This window comes from Microcaecilia unicolor, chromosome 8 (assembly GCF_901765095.1).
Source record: "Microcaecilia unicolor chromosome 8, aMicUni1.1, whole genome shotgun sequence".
In the NCBI taxonomy this organism is placed as follows: Eukaryota; Metazoa; Chordata; class Amphibia; order Gymnophiona; family Siphonopidae; genus Microcaecilia; species Microcaecilia unicolor.
Window position 1 is genome coordinate 117,144,196 of NC_044038.1, and position 13,429 is coordinate 117,157,624.

At 44.9% G+C, this 13,429-nt stretch overlaps 1 protein-coding gene across 7 annotated transcripts in view; it reads right to left on the bottom strand.

Moving 5' to 3' along the window:
• CXXC5 (CXXC finger protein 5) overlaps positions 1 to 13,429 on the bottom strand; it is a 238,425-nt gene that overhangs the window by 212,702 nt on the left and 12,294 nt on the right. For 3 of the 7 annotated variants that reach the window (XM_030213251.1, XM_030213253.1, XM_030213249.1), the window contains one exon: positions 5,339 to 5,451. The exons of 3 other annotated variants lie outside the window; for them this stretch is intronic. The gene's annotated coding sequence lies outside the window, so the exon portion shown is untranslated. Of the gene's footprint in view, positions 1 to 5,309; positions 5,452 to 13,429 lie in introns of all 7 variants that reach the window. One more of the 7 variants, XM_030213250.1, reaches the window with a different exon arrangement.

A 13,429-nucleotide genomic window follows, 5' to 3' on the forward strand; every position in this document is an offset into this window, starting at 1 on the left:
GAGGGAGTATGGGGAACTTAACAGAGAAAGCTATGATTTAGACCCAATACTTTTTTGGGAGGCAGCTAAAGCCGTACTGAGAGGGCACATATCATATTCCACCCACAAAAAGAGAATGAGAGAAGCCGAGTTGTTACGATTAGAGAAAAGGGTGCGAATGCTTCGACAACTGTATGGTAGAACGTAATCCAATGCCCATAAGAAATTATTGCTGCTGACACAGGTAGAACTCAATCAATTGATTCACTCCCACACACAAAAGTCTTTGGTGTATTACAAGTATCATCTATACCAACATGCTAACAAACAAGGGAAGCTTTTAGCGAGATTGGTTTGCCAGGTGGGGGGGGGGGGGGGGGGGAGGAGAAGGGGGACACAAATACAGGATGAGCAAGGTACTAGATTCCATACTAATGAGGATATTAATAGAGTATTTGAAGCCTTTTACACCCGCTTGTATTCTCAACAAGATGAGGGCCTGGAGGCGACATCATATTTAGGGGGACAGGTACTTCCACAGCTCAAAAGTCATCAACAAGACATTTTAAATGCGGCCATAACAGAAGAGGAAGTTCAATGGTGTATACGGGATAGCCCACTCTACAAATCACCAGGAGTAGATGGATTCACCTCAGAGATGTATAAAATTCTAATCGATGATATTGGGACATGTGTAACAAAGGTCTTTAACAAATATGTAGAAAGAGGTGAACTCCCAAACTTGCTGAAAACGGCGCAAATAATTGTCTTATTAAAGCCGGGAAGAGACCCAATTCAAACAGAATCTTATCGACCTATATCTTTAATAGCTTATGAAGCTAAACTGTTTGCTAAGATTCTGTCAAATAGACTAGCTAGATTCTTGCCCCACAAGTGGGGTTTGTGCGAGACCGCTCAGTAGCAAATAATTTGAGAAACATTTTACCAGCACTGGAACAGATAACACTGGGTAAAGACCCATCCATACTGATCACCTTCGATACCCATAAAGCATTCGACCGAGTGCGATGGGACTTTATGTTTGAGGTATTGGGGGCATATGGGATCAATGGTTTTTTTGTGGAGGCCATTAAAACATTATATAACAGCCCCATGGCAGAGGTGATGATAAATGGACTGACATCCAGACGATTTGAGGTAGCCAGGGGCACTAGACAGGGATGCCCTTTGTCTCTACTCCTGTTTGTGCTGGTGATAGACCCTCTAATTCGGGATATCATGGAATCACCAGAGATACAGGGGTGCATATAGGCCCCGAGCATTTTAAGATATCCGCTTTTGCGGATGATTTATTAGTCATTCTCACACAGCCTAGTATATCCTTGCCAGTGGTCCTAGAGACTTTTAAAGAATTCGGTGACTTCTCAGGTTTTGGACTTAATCTGGACAAATCTGAGATCCAATTCATAAATATGACAGAAACAGAGTGGTCTCAGCTAGAATGCCCACTAAAGCGCACAAACAATTCATTCACCTACTTAGGGATACAACTGCCGGGGGATCCCTCCAAACTCTACCAGATGAACATAGCTAAATTATTTGAGTTTACAAAACGCCTCTTAGACAGATGGTCTAACCTACCACTATCCTTGTTGGGCCGCATTTCCTTATTCAATATGATCCTCTTCCCGAAGTGGCTGTACTGTTTTCAGGTCTTACCACTATTACTTTTAAAAAAAGATTGGAGGAAATTGATGAGCATGCTCTCAAAATTTTTCTGGAATCAGAAACGGCCGCAGATAAATTGGCAAAGTATGTTGGATACTTGGGAAAGAGGAGGAGTGGGGGTATTGAATCTATTGCGCTACAACAGAGCTTGTTTGTTGAGGCATTTGGGGGACTGGCTCATGGATACATCCTACTACACACCGCGGGCAGTGGAGGAGATGTGGGTTAACCCGCTGCAATTGCACTATGTGTTGCAGGCCAAACAGTCCTCACTGCCCAAAAATGTAAGGAACAGTTTGTTGGTTAGACCACTTAGACTGGTGTGGAGAGAACTAAGCAGTCAATGGGCATTTGACACACATCAGAGTGGATTACTACCTATAGTTGGGAATGGAGACTTCCTTCCAGGAATGGATAATTTCAGATTTAAAATTTGGAAGCAAAAAGGGCTTAAAATTATACAAGACCTGGTAGACTCTACTGGTAAGCTTAAAGGGGTGGATTCATTGGGGATAGGAGAAATATCGTGGATGGATGCCTTCGCATATCAACAGATCTCTCACTATGTTGTAGGGATCCCCAAACAGTTTCTTACTATGGATGTGCCCAACAAAATAGATCAACTGTATGAAATGCCTACTGAGGAAGCGATATCAATATCGCTCCTTCACAAAAGGCTCTTACAAAGTGAAGCACACAAAACTATGAGCCATCTCCTACTGAAATGGTCAGCAGACCTTAAGAGGGTGGTGACATCACACATGCTGCTGAGTAGTATACGACAAATTCCTAGATGAATAGACAGCGCAGAATTAAGAGAATGTCAAGGAAGGGTGATTTTTAGGGCCTATACATCTAAATTACGGCTTTTCAAAATGGGAGGGGTGGGAGAGCCAACATGTGGGAGATGTGGAAGAGCTCCATGTACATATTATCATGCTTTATGGGAGTGCCAGGCGATCCAACAATTCTGGACCAAAATATTTGGGTTTCTAGGATATTTGGAGCATAAACACATTTCACTGAAACCGGAACACGCCCTATTAGGGATGGATGCCATGTTGGGGGCTGGTGCTGTCCACCATAATTTGTTGGTATACAAGGCCTGCTTAGTTGGTAAAAAACGCATACTGGTCAAATGGGTTAAACAAGAGCCTCTCACATACTGGCAATGGCGTAACAGATTTCACGCCTTATTGTTAATGGAAGTCTGAGCTGTCGCTTTGAGATTCAAAAGACAAAAAGAACTATATCTTACTTGGAAAAATTATATACATGCCCTTGCACCTCGTGCCCGTAGTTATATTGTTAATCAGTTGGGGGACCCTCACATTCCTACATGACAAACTCTGTAACATAAAAGGTGACCTTACATCCTTGTGACTAAGGAGACTGATGCCTCAGAGGGGGAAACGGGGGGGAGGGAAGAAGTACAATAAAGCTAAGAGGGAAGCGGATGAGGAGGGTTGGGGGGAGGGGAGGAGGGGGTATTTCAATCCATATTGAGGATAAACATTAAGTGTACTGTGGACTCTACTAAGGGCTGCGATAGGGTGTTATAATACATTTGGAATTAGTTGATGATGTTTTTGATAACTTTACTATTAGTTTACATACATAACACAGATGGACAGGGACAGAGGGGGTCCTTCTGATAAAGATTAAAACTTGATGGCGATTTTTGTTTTTTAAAAGAGAACTTGTTGTAATAGGTAGGAAGTTTGCCTGTACATATTTATAATGTTGGATGTGTGTATTTGGAACTGTCATCAATAAAAATTGTTTACACCTAAACCCCAGGAGGCAAAGTCAACATCCAGGGCTTGACCATTCTGCTCTGAGGCAGTCAACTGCTGGAGGGAATTCTGGGCGTCTGTCACAGAAACAAAAAGTTTCGTGTCCCCTTGATGTGCAACACGCAATTTGGCCAGGTATAACAGGGCAAACTTAATCTTCTTGTTATGTAGTTGTGAACAGATAGGCGAAAAAGTCCGGTGTTGTGCTGCAACAGCTGACAAATAATCCTGAAAACACAAGATTTTTTGGTTTTCATGTCTCCGCTCTTTACCACCTCGACTCACCTGCATTATAGTTGATCTATAGGCAAAATTGAGAAGGTGGCATATCACCACCCGGGGTCTGGCTGATCCCATTTGACGAGGGCCTATCCTGTGGGCTGGCAATGGGAGCTGCTGCGGCAGCCAATGCTCCAAGAACTCCCGGAGGTCTCTCTCTTCTGGCAGGCCCACAAAACGTAGGTTGTTCCTACGGGATCTGTTTTCCAAGTCCTCTAGTTTCTCCTCATAAACATCGAGCACTTTCTGCATATGACATTGTAAGTCTTCTGCTTTTGTCAATCTATCCTCCAGCTCCCTAGTACAATAGCGATAGGCAATCTGATCGAGATTCCCCTGAAGCTGCTCCAATTTCGAATCTATAGGGCTCAAACAATTGTCCAATATATTTTCCATCGCTCCGATCACTTCAGCTGTTACCTCTGCAACCCATGCGGAGCTGACAGTGGAGCTAGAGAGGCTGGCGGGCGCAGCCATCTTGTCAGCATGAAGTGTTTGCTTGTCTCTATCCTTTGGAGGATTTTTAGTTGCCAGTTTCCAAAAAAAAAAAAAAAAAAACCCCCGCTCTCCAGCCATCAAATTTGTATGTAGGGGTTGAAAAGCGTCACCCCTTTAAGAATTTTAAAGCAGGACTAAAAGCCTGGCTTTTCACTTAGGCCTTCAATCCAACCTAGTGTATAGCCACCTTGAATTAGATGCTATTTCTCCACCCCCTTCCCCTCCTTTCCTTTCAGTTTGCCTACTCTCATTCTCTCATCTGGCTCCCCCCTCCAACCTATCCCCCACCCTTTCTTTCCCTATGTGTGATTAGCTTCTTGTATGCCTGCTCTTTTTCCCTTTTCTATCGAATACTGCTCTTTTCTTTTTTCAGAAGATTTTGGACCTATGTAATCCACCTAGATCTACCAGTTAGGCTTGGCAGTATATCAAATCTCAAAAAACTATAAACTATTCTTGAGTGAAAAAATATTTGCTCCTATTTGTTTTAAAAGTATTTCCATGTAATTTCACTGAGTATTTCCCTGGTCTTTGTATTTTTTTGAAACGTGAAAAATCGATTCACTGTTACCTGTTCTACACCACTCGGGATTTCGTGTAAAGCACATAGTCGCCTGTCCAGGATCAATTTGTGGTATATCAAATGTACAAATAAATAAATACATATTTAGGGGGAAGAGAAGGATCAAGGAGAGACTTTTTCAGTAAAGGATAAACCAGAGCATGTTTCCAAAGTGACAGGAGAACACCAAGAATGAGACCAGAGTGCAGGAGGGGGAGAAGCAGTGGCAACAGGGAAGGAAAAAGCCAAATGACCAAATGAGCTGGCCATGGATCAAGAAGGGAGGAGGGACAACTGTCCAAAGAGTGGTAGCACTGGATGGCACCGGTGAAGAGGAGGATGGGGTAGGAGAACCGGGGGGGGGGGGGGGGGGGGGGGGAGAGACCAGACCAAAGGAAGGGCTAGGGATTGGCAGAGAGTATCGCTTTTTCCCCATCACTCTCCACACAGCAGTCCACAGCATCTTTCACTCTCCATTTTTAGCCTTCCTCGTTTTACTAATATACCTGAAAAAATTCTTGTCTCCTCTTCTTACCATTTGTTCTTCCTCCAGATATGTTTCTTTCATTTTCATCCAGTGTTCTGTATTCCTCCTCTTGAGTTTTTCTGAATTTCGTGTACACCAACGTACATATCTCATGAGTGACACTAAAATAATTTTTTGTAATAATAATCAGCTATATAGTGCCAGTATTCTATACCATAATCTTCACATATACATACTTATACTATAGTCCACTAGAAAGGGGAATGGTCTATATAGTACCAGCTCTCACAACAAAGGAAGAAATAAATAAATACACGATATTCATAAATCAAATGTGCTATACAGTACCAATCACCTGCTCTACAAACATACACCTTCATATGATAGGTTGCCCACCCCTGTTCTAAGTCCTCGAAAACCACAAACCAGTCGGGGTTTTAGGATTTCCCTAATGAATATGCACGAGATCTATTTGTATACACTGCCTCATACATATTCATTGAGGAAATCCCAAAACTTTTACTGGATTGTGGCTCTAGAGGCCCGAGGTTGGCCACCCCCGATATAGAATGTCATTACTTCATTATACAGAAGCCATAATAATCATATGGCTGTACAGAAGATACAAAAATTACTGGCCATGAAATACTCCTCAAAACCTATCCGCACCCAGAAATGTCCTGTGGGATTTTAATCTGAACTTTCTGGTTCCCAACTCACTGCTTTAACTATTACTCGTCTGCTTCCCTGAAAAGAACCACAAAAACATTATTTCCTTTCTTTAAAGACTTTACAAGGGGAGTCACGTGATGCTCTGAAGAGAGGAAGACGTGGTCCCGCGATCTCCTGGGCCCTGGCTCCTTAATTTGCTTTTAAACTGGGATTATCAGCCTGCAACTTCCCCCAAAAACAGCACAGGACAGAGTCCAGCTCTCCATGGACAAATATCTGAGTTCGCCAACACATACAATGGTGAACCGAGGGGCAAAAAAGGACAAAGATAAAGGCGCCAACCGCTATAGCTGAGGAACGTCCAGTGAGCGGGGGAATCCCATTTACTACGGAACAACTACAGCAGATTATTGAAGCGATGGACGCCGCGCTGGATCCGAAGCTGGAAAAATTGTACACCAAGGTGTCCAACCTTGAAGCGCTTATCACGGATACGATCCAGAGAACTGGAGAGCTGGAGAGAAAAATCTCCACTGTAGAAGATGCAGCAGGCCCCGCGACGCAGAGGGAAAAGAAAATGGCCGCTACAATAGAAGCCCTGTCAGCAAAAATGGAAGACCTAGAGAATAGGTCATGGCGGGGGAACCTTCGCATAGTGGGGCTGCCTGAGTCAGTGAATGATCGCCTGTCATCAGACTTTCTTGAAAAGTGGCTGGCAGAAGAGTTCGCGCTATTGGACTATGTGGGGAAGCTCTGCCTGGAAAGGGCTCACCGCATAGGTCGGAGGCAGGCAGTCCCCATGGATGGTGATCGTAAAAGTGCACAACTATGTGCATAAAGAAGAAATATTAAGAGGTTTTCGCCAAAAAAGAAATATGCTGCAGTATGAGGGGCAACAGATACGCATTTTTCAGGACTATTCGGCTGTGCTGCAGGAAAAAAGAAAGACGTTCACCCCACTGTGTCAGAAATTGCATGAAAATCAACAGGTTTTCATGCTGATTTATCCAGCAATATTGAAAATTAAGCATGAAAGACGGTGGAAGCAATTTGACGACATTAAGGCGGCACAGAGATTTGTGCTGGAGCTGGAGAAAGGTGATCAGAAAGGAACCAATGAGCCTGTAAACAGCTGAAGTGCACATGGGAGGTGAGATCTGCAGTGCAAGAGGTTTGCTGTTTGGGGACCTATACTGAGTAATGAAAATAGTTCCAGTGATGATGTAGAGTTAATGTGGGGGGGGGGGGGGAGCTGGGGTCCGGGGACATGGGAAACCCCCAACACCCATTAACAGTAATGGGAGAAGACCATAAGGGTAGGGAGAAGGGGGGGAAGGGGGTGCAGGGGAGTTTAAAAGAAGAAGAGGGGGGAGAATGGGAGGGGAAGAGAGAGGGGGTTAGGGACTGGGGGACCTATTCAGAGTGGGACATTATTGAAAGGATGGGAATCACTGAAGGGGAAGATGTCTGAGCAGAAGGTGAGACTAGCAAATTCACAGATTAGGTGCAAACAGAGATGGACATTCCAAGGGGGGAGGCTGGGTCCCTCGAGGAGTGGTGTTGAGTGCGAACTGATGCCATACATCACGCAAAGAGGAGATGGCTAACCTGCCGGGAGGAGGGACTAGATTAATTTCCTGGAACGTAGGTGGGATTACATCCCCGGTTAAAAGGGCAAAGATCTTAGGCGCATTAAAGTGGCATAAGGCTGGAGTGCCATTTATTCAGGAAACTAGGCTATCCCTGCTAGAGCATCAGAAATTAAAAAGGCACTGGGTGGGAGAGGTATTTTGCTCCTCAGCGGTGGGGAGGCGAGGGGGGGGTGGCTATCCTGATACACAAGGCAGCAGCAATAAGGGCAAAAGTTTTATTTGCGGACATTGGGGGACATTATGTGGGGGTGCAATTGAATTGGCAGGGTCAGAAGCGGCTGCTGGTGGCAGTTTATGCGCCCCAGTCAGGAGAGAAGAAATTTTTTGCGGATCTTTTTGCAAAATGTCAGGAATATGGTTCTGACCCATTAATTATTGCTGGAGATATGAATCAGGTCATGGAGCCGGGATTAGATAGGACGAGCTGACAGATGAGGGGGGGGGGGGATGCCGACGCTTGGCGTGCTGGAGACCTTTTGTGGTGGGCTGGGTTTGGTGGACCCTTGGAGACTGCTGCATGATGTAGAACGTGACTTTACACACACCTCGAGGGCCCACGGAACCCAGTCCCACATAGATTATATTTTTGTTTCGCAGCAGCTGTTTCCTCAGGTTTTGAGCGCAACTATTGGTCCCGATGAGATATCGGGCCACGTTTTGATCTAGGTCAGTGATGGGCAACCTTTTGAGCTTGGTGTGTCAAAATTCGCCAAAAAACCGAGCATAACTCGGGTGGTGTGTCACTTCGAGAAAAAAAACCATAATTTCGCGATATTTATAGTTTAAATAACAAAAATGTATAATTGTAATATATAACTGTATTTAATAAACCAAAAACTAATTATTTAACTTACCTACTTAGTGACTTCTTTGTTCATCTGTCAGTCGGTTTGTTTTGTTGGTCTTGATATTATTTAACTTGTGTGGGGTGCCGTGAACTAAGATAAGTGAGGGGGAGGGGGAATTCTTTAACTAATCTGCCTATTAGTGACTTTTTTGTTGCTGAATTTCATTGGCTAAATCTTCAATTGAAGGTTGGTATTTTGTACACTTCAAGCCCAAGCAAGCGCTACTAACTTCATCTGTCAATCTGTTTCTTTTGTTGGTTTTGATATTATTTAACGCTGAGAATAAGGTTTCACAAAAGTACGTAGAGGGAAAAATTGTGAGTAAGCCATTGCTATATTTTTCAGGGTGCTAAAAGTGTCTGGTAATCGGTTCCAAGCACTCCAAATTTCCTGTTCGTAGTGGCGCTCCTCTTGATTCTCCAAGCGGCACCTTTCCAGATTCTCAAGCTTTGACCTCAAGTCGACAAACACCTGAGCCCAGATGCTGTCTTGAAATTCTACAAGTTGCATCTCCAAATCATCAATTTGCATCCATTGGAAACCATTTAATTCCAAACTACTGTAGACTACTACATCAGGATACTTAATTATTTTCATGGTCTGTTCTAGGCTTCTAAATTGATTAAATCTATCACTGAACTGGTCAAGTAACGAGTCTAAAACATGCTGGTACTTTATATGCAAGGGTTCCATTTCATTTTGTATAGCTGCACTGGCCTTCTCAAAATACTTTGTTACTCGAGGAAAATACTTATAAGTTTTAGTTTCTACATCTCGCTTGAAAATTTTAAGTTTACTTTCAAAAGCTTTTATGTATCCAAACATAACGTCAATACTTTTGCCAAAACCTTGTAACTTTAAGTTCAGTTCATTAATATGAACAGAGAGATCTGTAAAAAACATCAGGGTGTTGACCCACTTATCATCATTGAGCTGAGGAAAGTTTCCCAGATCCTTATCCTCAAGAAATACCTTAATTTCTTCAAAGCACTCCACAAAGCGCTCAAGAACTTTGCCTCGGCTCAGCCATCTTACATTATTGTACATCAGCAGTCCACTGTAGGTGGAATCAACCTCCAGTAAAAGTGCAGAAAATTCTCGCTTTTGAAGGGGGCGAGCAGCTATTAAATTAACTATTTTTGTAACAACTGACATTAAGTCGTTTAAGTCGGTGAAACCTGCCTTGGCACATAAAGCCTCCTGATGGATAATACAATGAAAAGGCACAGTCGGATGTCCAATAGCTTCCGTAAACAATTTGACAAATCCAACTTTTTTCCCCACCATGTTTGGTGCCCCGTCTGTCGTCACTGACACAACTTTAGAGATATCAATGCTTAGGTCACGGAATGTTTGTATAACAACCTTACATATTTCGCTTCCTGATGTACTTGTTGGCACTGATACTAACTTTATCAACTCTTCTCTCATTGTGAGACCATCAGAATATCGACCAATAATGGCCAACTGAGCATGTGATGTGACATCAGTAGTTTCATCAAGAGAGATCGAAAAATATTTACAATTACTTATGTCTCTCTTTAATTGATGTTGTACATTTGTGTTCAGTCTCATTATTCGGTCTTTTATGATATTTCTACTGAGTGGTAACTCAGATATTCTCTTAATAATTGCATCTTTATTCTGCATATCGTGAAATAGAACTGGTGCACATCTTAGGAGAGTTTCTTTAATAAATTCTCCCTCACTGAGTGCTTTTCCATGCTGAGCTATGGAGTGAGCAATGCTCAAACTTGCAGATGTTAAATTTGTAGAACCTTTTACAAATTTAAGGATGGACTTAGATTGGCTCTTATAAAAAAGTGTAGCTGCCTGGAAATGTATTCCTTCCTTTCATCCTCACTTTTTTTCAAGAGCTGGGAATGATTAGTTTCAAAATGTCTATTTATATTCCACGTTCTGCTTACTACCGTTTCAGTACATAGAACGCAAAATGATCTGCCATTTTTTTCTATAATGCCATACATCTCGGTCCATGTCTCTTGAAAGGGTCGGCTACTGCTACTACCACTTCCTTTACTTAACCTTGGTTTTTTATTTTTCGGGTTCTCCATCAGGGGGGCAGAGACAGAAGATAGAATTATAGATAGCCTGTTAGCCCTGCAGGCAATTAGGGGTTAACTAGCCTAACTGACCACCTTATGTAAATTAAGATGGCTGCCGCTATTTCTAATGGCGGGAAACGGCACCCATAGCACATGCCCTCGCCTCTCCCAGCCTCCCCCTCACCTATCTCAGTAATGATGGTCAATTACAAATCCACGACACCCCAGAACAGTAGATTGGATGATGATTGCTGGTAATGGTGATCACAGGGCCCTCAGAGATGCGTCCCCCATGGCATTCCGCTGCTCTCTGCTCCGCCGGCCGGAAGTGAGGTCAAAGATCCCCTAACGGCCGTGCAGGAGCCGGGGCAGAGGGAGCAGCAGGGAGGGAACAAGCGGAGGACTCGGAGGGAGCCAATAGGAGCGCACACGGCACCCCCCCAGCGGGTAAACATGCACCCGGGGGGGGGGGTGATTTCGCCGGGTGGGGGGGGGGGAGGTTGCGCTGCACCTGGGGGGGGGGGGGCGCATCGGCGATCCGCCCCGGGTGTCAGCAAGGAACTCCGCTGCTTCTCTGTATGCGGCCACATGCGGCTGCGTGTCACCGAAAATGGCTACGCGTGTCAGTACTGACACGTGTGTCATAGGTTCGCCATCAGGGATCTAGGTGGACATGGAGCCCCAGCCTTATTACCGAGCGTCCGGAGGTTGGTGATTCCCTGCATACCTTTATTCCTCTTCCGAGTTTGCCGCATATTTGGCTAATAAGTGGGCAGATTTTCAATCAAATAATGCGCAGCACATGGGCAATGCAGTAGTTATGCGGAGGGAAGTGATAGCATATATTAGCAGGAGGAATCGGCAAATTGCGCAGAGGGTGGTACAGATGGAGAGAAGGGTAAAACAGGCCAGGCGGAGGTTATGTTGCCCACCCCACTCAGGACTTGTTCGAGTCCTTGATCGCAGTACGGACAGAACTAAATAGTCTGCTTCAGGAGAGGTTCATGAGAGCGACAGTGGTCCGTAGATATCACCTCCATAGATTCGGAGACCACCCGGGAGGTATGATGGCACGGCTGATTAAGGGAGCCCGCAGAATGCATGTGGTGACTAGGCTACGTAGCGGCCCGCATACGTGTACCTCAAACCCAAAGAATATTGGGGAGATTTTTCAAACACATTTTGAGGAGGTGTACTCGGGGGTGCAGACAGGGAGCGAGATGCGGGGGAAGATTCGAGAATATCTAACTCGGTCTAAACTGCCACAATTGACGGGAGACCAAATGGAGTCTCTAGATTCCCCCTTGGATGCAAAGGAAGTGATGAGGGCAATACAGGCCTTGAAAATGCACTCGGCACCCGGCCCGGATGGGTTTTCGGGTGAATTTTACAAACTGCTAAAACAACAAGTAGTGGGGCCCCTGATAGGCCTATTTGAGGAGGCGACCGAGTAAGGTCGGCTCCCCCGTTATGCGAATGAAGCGCTGATCACCTTAATCCCCAAACCAGGGCGAGACTTAACGGACCCTGCTGCCTATAGGCCTATTTCACTAATTAACGTGGACGTTAAGATACTCTCGCGAATATTGGCAGAGCGCCTGGCGTGTGTACTTCCATCTATAATTGGGGAAGAACAAGTGGGATTCGTGTGCGGAAGACATTCAGTGTTAAATGTGCGGAAGCTGCTCGCAGCCATGATGGAGGCGCCTGGAGAAGCTGCAACAGGTTTAGTGATCAGCTTAGACGCAGAGCGCGCTTTTGATAGGGTAACATGGCCTTTTATGTTTGAGACGTTGCAGTGGATAGGTTTACGGGGCTGGTTCTTGCAGGCAGTTAAGATGCTCTATGCTGATCCACGGGCCAGATTACTGGTAAATGGGGTCAGAACTCAAGAATTCCTGATAAGGCGGGGAACAAGGCAGGGCTGCCCCCTGTCCCCCCTACTGTTTTTGATATCGTTGGAACCTTTACTGTGCATAATTCGCATGGAGCATGGAATTCGGGGCATGAAGGTGGGTAGAGGGGAGGTGAAGTTATTGGCATACACGGATGACTTGCTGCTCCTGGTGGAGGACCCACAGACATCAGTGGCCCGATTGTTAGAAGAGATAGGGGAATATGGGATGTTATCGGAGTTTAGATTAAACTTAGGGAAGTCCTTGGCGCTCCCAATGTCCCCCACCATAAGAACTAGCTGGAATGGTCCTTTTCCTTTTAAGTGGGCGGAGGGAAAGCTTAAGTACCTGGGGGTAGATGTCCCGGTTGATTTGTCCACATTGTATAGAAGGAATATGCAGCCGTTGCTGGAGGACACTAGACGCCTCTTGGGGATTTGGGGCTCTTGTCCCCTTCTCCCTGACGGGGCGCATTGCCCTCTTCAACATGATGATAGCACCTAAATGGCTGTACAAATTCCAGATGCTGCCGCTGTACCTGCGGGGGAGGGAGGAGAAAGCACTACATGCAGTTTTAAGGAAGTTTCTGTGGAATAACAAACGCCCCAGAAAACAGTTGAATGTGTTATGTAAACCCAAAACACATGGGGATATGGGATTACTCAGTATCAGGTACCTCACAATTGCCTGCACTATGAGACATGTGCGTGATTGGCTTGTGGGGAGTCAGCAGTTCACGAACACCCAGCTGGAGGCCTCGGTGGTGCTGGGGGTGCATCTCAGTTGCCTAGTGCATACTCCAAAAATAAGACCTGCTGGACAGCAACCATTGAACTGTTTTGTGCGATCAGCAAGAGCGATGTGGCGCTGGTTGTGTCGCAGGCAAGGCTTTGCAGCAAATGCTACTCCGTTTGTGTCACTGGGTCTGAATCTGGATTTTCCAGATAGATCATCGGCAAAACATTTTAAATCTTGGAGGATGAAAGGGATTCAATACCTTTATCAA